The following is an 8497-nucleotide window of genomic DNA, read 5'->3' as shown; positions in this document are numbered from 1 at the left end:
AAAAAAAAAAAAAAAAAAAAAAAAAAAAAAAAAAAAAAAAAAAAAAAAAAAAAAAAAAAAAAAAAAAAAAAAGCAGACTGGGAACATGCATTACATTAGATATGGCATGTATTAGTCTGTTTTCATGCTGCTGATAAAGACATTCCCACAATTGGGAAATTTACAAAATAAAGAGCTTTATTGGACTTACAGATCCACATGGCTGGGAGGCCTCACAAACATGGCAGAAGGTAAGGAGGATCAAATCACATCTTACATGGATGGTGGCAGGCAAAGAGAGAGCTTGTGCAGGGAAACTCCCATTCTTAAAACCATCTGATCTCATGAGACTCATTCGTTATCATGAGAACAGCATAGTCCCACCCCATCATTCAATCACCTCCCACCAGGTTCCTTCTATGACACATGGGAATTGTGGGAGTTACAATTCAAGATGAAATTTAAGTAGGGACACAGGTAAACCACATCATTCCACCCCAGCTCCTTCCAAATCTCATGTCCTCACATTTCAAAAATCAGTCATGCCTTCCCAACAGTCCCCCTAAGTCTTAACTCATTTCAGCATTAACTCAAAAGTCCATAGTCCAAAATCTCATTTGAGACAAGGCAAATCCCTTCCACCTATGAGCCTGTAAAATCAAAAGCAAGCTAGTTACTTCCTAGATACAATGGGGGTACAAGTATTGGGTAAATACAGTCATCCCAAATGAGAGAAATTGACCAAAACAAAGGGGTTACAGGTCCTAGGCACGTCCAAAATCCAGCGAGGCAGTCCATTTTTTTTTTAAATTCAGTCTCCATGGAGAATTCCACAAATTGCCAACGCCGACTATATTTCAAGTCGTCATAATAGGATATTGGGAAAAGTTTTCAATTAGCAATAATCGCGCCTTGGATAAACCTCATTGGCTACAATACTGCCACTGTACAAAGCTGGCAGTCAAATTTTAAAGGTCCAAAATGATCTCCTTTGATTCCTGGTCTCACATCCAGGTTTTGCTAATGCAGGAGGTGGGTTCCCACAGTCTTGGGCAGCTCCACCCCTGTGGCTTTGTAAGGTACAGCCTTCCTCCTGGCTGTTTCATGGGCTGGCATTGAGTGTCTGCAGCTTTTCCATGTGCATGGTTCAAGCTGTTGGTGGGTCTGGAGGACAGTGGTCCTCTTCTCACAGCTTCACTAGGCAGTGCCCCAGTAGGGATTCTGTGAGGGTGTTCCTACCTCACGTTTCCCTTCCACACTGCCCTAGCAGAGGTTCTCCATGAGGGCCCCACCCCTGCAGCAAACTTCTGCCTGGGTATCCAGGCATTTACATACATCCTCTGAAATCTAGACAGAGATTTCTGAACCTCAATTTGTAACTTCTGTGCACCCATAGGCTCAACACCAAGTGGAAGCTGCCAAGGCTTGGGGTTCTGCCCTCTGAAGCAACAGGTTCAACTGTACCTTGGCTTCTTTTAGTCATGGATGCAGTGGCTGGGACTCAGGGCACCAAGTCCCTAGACTACACACAGCAGAGGGACCCTGGGCCTGGTCCACAAAAATGTTTTCATGGACCAGGCCCAGCGTTAGAATATAGCATTTAAATATGAGTATTAAGATTGCCACTATCATTGATGATACTATAGGCCACAACCACGACAGTAGAGTTTGTTCGATACCTGCTAGCCATTCTCATGGGTTATACTACTGGTTTGCCTTCAGCAGATGTTACTGTACTTTACCAGAAACATTAGTATAAAAGTAACTTTGTTTATGGCTAAGTGGCATTGGATTGAATGGATAGAGTAACCTCATATTTTATTTATTTATTTTTATTATTAATTTTTGAGACAGAGTGTTACTTTGTTGCCTAGGCTGGGGTGCACTGGTGCAATCTCAGCTCACTGCAATCTTCACCTCCCAGGTTCAATTGATTCTCCTGCCTCAGCCTCCTAAATAGCTGGAATTACAGGTGTGTGCCACCGTGCCTGGCTATTTTTTGTATTTTTAGTAGAGATGGGGTTTCACCATGTAGAGCAGGCTGGTCTCAAACTTCAGACTTCAGGTGATTCACCATCCTCGGTCTCCCAAAGTGCTGGGATTACAGGCGTGAGCCACTGTGCCTGGCCAAGGAGATTACTTTTAAGACAGACTTCACAAGCATTAACAACCTGTTTGCCTGTTTTTATTAAGTCCTCTCCTGAAAAAAATCTCTGAGCACACTGATACATTTTATCCTTTCCTAAGTGAAATGTTTGGTGAAGGATTTTTAAGGACTTGCCACGGGCTGGAGGCTGACAAGTAAAGCTTGCTATCCTCTGTATCCATCCTGAGGGCTGGAAAGCGTACCCTTGAGAGATGGCCCATTCTATCTCTGCAGGGGAGTACTGAGGCTTAATTTCTCTTACGGAGCCTTCCAGGATTAGAGGGGCTTTAAGTGTATTGATGCCCTGAGGTTTCCTTGCTGCTGACTTGGCTGCTTGATGAGCTAACTTGTTTCTTTTGGCTATTTAATTTGTTCTTTTCTGATGTCCCTTACAATGCGTTACTGCTACCTCTCTTGGAAAGAATACTGAGGATAATAAGCTGTCAATTTCCTGGCAGTATTTTATAGGGGATCCATTAGCAGTAAGAAAGTGTCTTTCTTTCCAAATGGCAGCATGAGCATGAAGAACTGAGAAAATATACTTGGAGTCACTGTAAATGTTGGCTAGCTTTCCCTTGCTTAACTCAAGTGCTCTTGTAAGAGCTATCAGTTTAGCTAGTTGAGCGCTTGTGCCTGGAGAGAGGGGTGCACTTTTAATAATATCATTCAGAGTGACTACTGCATATCCTGCCTTATGGACTCCCTGCTTCAGAATGGAACTTCCATCCATGAAGAGGGTCCAGTCTGGATGAATTGGGACTACAGCCTCATTAATGAGGTGGAGGTCCTGAATTAATCTCCATTCCTCATTGGGTTTTTGTACTCCTCATATTGGGGTGTTGCAGGACCCGTTACAGGGTTTGAGGAGGCTCTGCATCTTTAGGTTAATAATGGCTTCTAGCACTTTCCTAGCTACTGGCTTTAGGGGATATTGTTTCTGGTTAGGAAAAGAAATAGAATCCTTATGATGGATCCGAACTGGCCTAGTGGCTATCGGTCAACCTATCCTTCCTTGAATTGCCCACACTTTGGATTAAAATTAGCATCCACCAGCGGGAAGAGTTTGTCTGGGGCCATAAGGATGCTGGCCCCCATGCAAGCTCAATAAAGGAGTTGGATTTTTCAGGCATTACTAAAAAGGCATGTGTAAATAATAGGTTCCCCCAGCTACAACTAAGGGGTTAAGAAAAATATCAGGTTAGAACCTTTCCTGAGATGCCCATCATGGCTGTGCTATGGGAAGAGGGGAGTCTTACATTAGAGAGAAGAAGAGAGAAGCTGGCTCCAGTGTCCAGAAGGAGGTCCACCCTCCTTTCTTCAATTTCCAGAATCACCTGGGGTTCCTATGCAGTAATGGCAGTTCGAGCTGATGGAGCATCTGCAAGACTGTTTCTGAACCCAGTGACCTCCATCTCCAGGGGCAGTCCAATTTCCAACGGTCTCTGCCACAGGCTGAACAGGGTTGAGGTGGCTTCCTCTTATTGCCTGGGTACTCCTTCTTAAAGCACCCTCACTTGCCACACCAGTAGCAACTAGCAGATGTACCTTGGGGATCCTGGACTTTGCAAGCCTGCAAAGCATCTACTAGAGCCTCTGTCCTTCTCTTGTGTTTATTCTTTCTCCTGTGTCTCCTCCTGGTCTCTATTATGAAAGACTGAAATGGCCACCTACAGGAGGTTTACCAAGGTGCTATCTGGTCCTATAGCCTGCTTCTTCAATTTCCTTCTAATATTGGGAGCTGCCTATATAATAAACTTGTCCTTTAGGATGAGCTGTCCCTTGACTGAATCAGGGAATAAAGAGGTGTGTTTTATGAGTGCCTCTGTTAGTCTTTCCACAAAGGCTGTGGGATTCTTATGTGGCTCTTGGTCTATCATGAACAGTTTAGAGTAATTAAGAGGTTTGGCCTGGCTGGGCACAGTGGCTCATGCCTCTAATCCCAGCACTCTGGGAGGTTGAGGCAGAGAGATCACAAGGTCAGGAGTTCGAGAACAGCCTGACCAACATGGTGAAACCCTGTCTCTACTAAAAATATAAAAATTAGCCAGGTGTGGTGGTGTGTGCCTGTAATCTCAACTACTCAGGAGGTTGGGGCAGGAGAATCACTTGAACCCAGGAGGCGGAGGTTGCAGTGAGCCAAGACTGAGCCACTACACTCCAGTCTGGGTGACAGCAAGACTTTGTCTCAAAAAAAAAAAGAGGTTTGGCCCTAGTTTTTCATAGGCCCTCCAATATGCACATTAAAAAGCATTTCCTTTTCCAAATAGAAAAGGGGTTCCATTCTGTGGAGTTATTGGGGTTCCAATCAGCATTGTCAAAAGGTACTATCTCTCTTCCTATTGGGAATGATGGTTCCCCTATTTCTTAACTTTTCCTATTTTCTCTTTCCCTGCCTGGCCTACTATAGGAGACATACTGCTCATCTCTGAACTTATCTGCTGCCTGCAGAGCTGCCATTTTTCAGCTGTGGTCAGGTTTTGGCTTAAGAGCAGCATAATATCTCTCTATGAGAGATAAAATACCTGAGTTAAATTTTGGAAAGCTTCTTTTTTTATTTTTATTTTTTTTTTTTGAGATGGAGTTTTGCTCTTGTTGCCCAGGCTGGAGTACAATGGCATGATCTCAGCTCATTGCAACCTCCACCTCCTGGGTTAAGCGATTCTCCTGCCTCAGCCTTCTGAGTAGCTGGGATTACAGGCATGCACCACCACACCTGGCTAATTCTGTGTTTTTAGTAGAGACAGGGTTTCTTCATGTTCGTCAGGCTGGTCTCAAACTCCCTACCTCAGGTGATCTGCCCATCTCGGCCTCCTAAAGTGCTGGGATTACAGGTTTGTGAGCCACTGTGCCCAGCAGAATTTTGGAAAGCTTCTATATACCTATTGGGGTCATCAGAAAATCAGCCTAAGCCTCCCTTTATTTGCCTAAGGAGGTCTTGCAATAAGAAGGGAACTTGAACCCTAGTGGTATTACCTCCATTGGGCATTTCCTGTAGAGGTCAGAGTGAAGCTGAGGGCATAGAGAGTTTTGGAGGTGGTGGAGCTGGAGGGGCTGATGCTGCAGTTGGAGGGGGCCCCAAAGGAGGGAAAAAGTGGCTCAGACACTCAATAGCTGCCTCAGATGGTTGCCTGGAAGTTGCTTCTCTAGTTCTGGGGAATCATTTCCTTTGGGCCTGATATGATTGCTAAAAAAGTGGGGTCAACTGTGTAACACCTCCAAAGGTCTAGTAAGAAGGGCATTCCCATGTGCAAAAGAAAATGAGCCAATGTTTTCTTCAAAGTCTTGGGGTTAAAGGAGTCCCAGTTCTTCAGTATGCACTCCAGGTTGAAGATGGTCTGTTATCCAACTAAAAAGAGAAGTGAGAAAAAGGTGTTCCTTTGGTCTCCTTCCTTTCCTTTGGAATGGCCCAGGGTGGATGGTAAGACAGTGGGCGTGTTCCCCCAACTGTTTTCCTTCCTTGGTTCCTGAGCCCAGGCATCTGTGAAAGGTGCTGCCCATGGATGCATGTGTGAGCCTCAGCCATGGAACCAGAGGAACTAAGAGATTGGCATTAGTCACGCTCACCCTTGCAGCACTAGTCCTCCACTTGTGATTTTCCTTTGACTTCTTAGACTTGTGTGTTATGTGTGATTCCCTGATAAATGGATCTCGGGAGAGACTTACATAAGTTGTATTTGGGCAACGCCCCTTAATGGAGGGAGTGTGCTGGTTTGAGCTCTATATTTGCAATTATGGCTTGGACTAAAGTATTTATTCTTAGGCCGGGCGCGGTGGCTCAAGCCTGTAATCCCAGCACTTTAGGAGGTCGAGGCGGGTGGATCATGAGGTCAAGAGATCGAGACTATCCTGGTCAACATGGTGAAACCCCATCTCTACTAAAAATACAAAAAATTAGCTGGGCATGGTGGCGCGTGCCTGTAATCCCAGCTACTCAGGAGGCTGAGGCAGGAGAATTGCCTGAACCCAGGAGGCGGAGGTTGCGGTGAGCCGAGATCGCGCCATTGCACTCCAGCCTGGGTAACAAGAGTGAAACTCCGTCTCAAAAAAAAAAAAAAAAAAAAAAAAAAAAAAATTTCCGTCTCAAAAAAAAAAAAAAAAAAAAAAAAAAAGTATTTATTCTTAGGCAGTGGCTGTGGTTAACTTCTGGACATAAAATTCCCTTACTATTGAAGTACCATTTTGATTGGAGGCAGAGTAGGTGCCTTAAAAGAATGTCAGGACTGATTGGCAGTTTTCCTGCTGATGGGACAGTATTGAGACCAAAATTTGGTTTTGGAGGACATTTTTCTCCTCATTGTTGAAGACAGTTTTCTCGTTCACAGAAGGGGGCATAAAGCCCAGTCTCTAGTAGAGGAGTGCAAAAAGGGAGGAGAATTGGGAAGCTAGAGTGTTTTGGCAAAGGACCAACAATGTGCTTCTTGGAGAGGATTCCTGTTCCACTAGGTGGCTCTGTTGACCTTAAAATGCCATGTGCTCTGTGGGCCAAGGGTAAAGAAAGACTTATTCCCTGGGGTGGGAGATTCCCAAAAAACCTCAAAAACGGCAATCGCTGAGCTATATTCCCAGTTACTATGGCATTTGCTGATCTTGCCTAACAGAATTATTTCCCTGAACTGTAAAAATTCCCTCAGCACTGCAGACAGAGAGGGTTTAGGAGACATGGCTGTCACAAACAAGAAGGGAGGAAAATTATGATAGAAAAAGCTGGAGATCCTGTTGCTGACACCCAACAGGCAGTCAGAGGCTGAAGTTAGTCCAGAAGCCTTCGGGTAACACCAGGGTGTTGCCCTGGCCAGGAACCACAAGTTGCCTCTGGACCTCTTCCAGCCCCACGTTATGGCTAGGTTCTCCATGAAAGGAAACCAGTTTAAAACAAAGCCAACATTCACAGCACCCTGAAGGCACTGAAGGATTCACCAGGTTCTCCCCAGAAAGCTTCCTGCCTGAGACATGAGAATGGCGGCATGCCCTAAAGGCATCTAGATGGCCATCAGATGCTGAGTATTTTGTTTCATTTTAAAATGGAGGATGAGAGGTTTTGAAATAAAAGGAAAGGGTTGGGGTCTGCTCTTATACTCACCCTTCCAATGAATCTACCTTGGATCTCGGATGAGCCTCTGTAATGAAGCAGGGTTGTTGGCTGTGGTAAATACCTGAGATTCATTGTCTTACAGCCACAGAGCACTAGGATGCAGACACACAGAGTGAGGTTCATAGCAGAAGTTTAATTGGTGAACAAAAGAGAAGAGCTCTCTGTGCATAGTGTCCTGGAGAAAATGGGTTGCTGCTTCTGCAATGAAGTGCAGGAGAGTTTATAGATGAGCTTGAGGAGGTGGTGTTTGATTTACATAGGGCATGAAAGATTGGGCTAGGCACGGTGGATCATGCCTGCAATCCAGCACTTTGGGAGGCTGAGGCAGGCGGATCGCCTATTGGATACAATGAGTTCTAAATTTCTCTTCAAAGAATGTCAGCATGCTCGGCTCTCTTATTCTTTAATTCTCTACTTTAAAGTTTAACTTCCTTGTAATTCCTTCGCCACTGATTCAGTAGTTCACGTCTGCTCCCCACTCCATCTTGACTCATCCCGGTCACCTGATCACCCCTGGCTACCTGTTCTGACACGCCTTTAACTGTCCTTCCGCCAAAACACCAACCCTGCCACTCCAGCTCGGACCCCTGCTCTTTTTAAAATAGCCAATAGGGATTAGTCTAGCTTGTGCTGTCTAACTCTAGCCAATAGGGGACAACATAGAAGTAGGGATGACCCCTGTCAGGCATAAGTACCCCTTCTCCTCTTGTCCAACTGTGCAGTGGCCATCACTGCTCCATCATGTGCCCTGCACCCTTCTACAGAAGTAAACCGCTTTGCTGGGAGAATTCATCTTCGAGCGTCATTTCTTTTGCACTATTGAAGTTTTACTTATAACAACCTGAGGTCGGGAGATTGAGACCAGCCTGAGCAACATGAAGAAACCCTGTCTCTACTAAAAATACAAAATGAGCTAGGCGTGGTGGCATATGCCTGTAACCCTAGCTACTCAGGAGGCTGAGGCAGACGAATCACTTGAACTGAGGAGGTAGAGGTTGCCATGAGCCCAGATACTGCCATTGCACTCCAGCCTGGACAACAAGAGTAAGACTCTGTCTCAAAAAAACAAAAAACAAAAAAAAAACACAGCCGGGCGCGGTGGCTCACGCCTGTAATCCCAGCACTTTGGGAGGCTGAGGCGGGTGGATCACGAGGTCAAGAGATTGAGACCATCCTGGTCAACATGGTGAAACCCCGTCTCTACTAAAAATACAAAAAATTAGCTGGGCGTGGTGGCGCGTGCCTGTAATCCCAGCTACTCAGGAGGCTGAGGCAGGAGA

The 8497-nt window shown here is 45.3% G+C and overlaps 1 protein-coding gene and 1 non-coding gene across 2 annotated transcripts in view; one reads left to right on the top strand and one right to left on the bottom strand.

Annotated features, from left to right (window-relative positions):
- Window positions 1-8497, top strand: part of LOC108317779 — a 30599-nt gene that overhangs the window by 12603 nt on the left and 9499 nt on the right. The window lies entirely within an intron of this gene.
- Window positions 795-935, bottom strand: LOC119474079. The gene has a single exon (XR_005203377.1). It is a non-coding gene; the product is annotated as a U4 spliceosomal RNA (small nuclear RNA).

This window comes from Cebus imitator, unplaced genomic scaffold (assembly GCF_001604975.1).
Source record: "Cebus imitator isolate Cc_AM_T3 unplaced genomic scaffold, Cebus_imitator-1.0 Scaffold207, whole genome shotgun sequence".
NCBI classification, from domain to species: domain Eukaryota; kingdom Metazoa; phylum Chordata; class Mammalia; order Primates; family Cebidae; genus Cebus; species Cebus imitator.
Note: the sequence above shows the minus strand (reverse complement) of the source record. Positions and strands in the feature narration are given on the sequence as shown.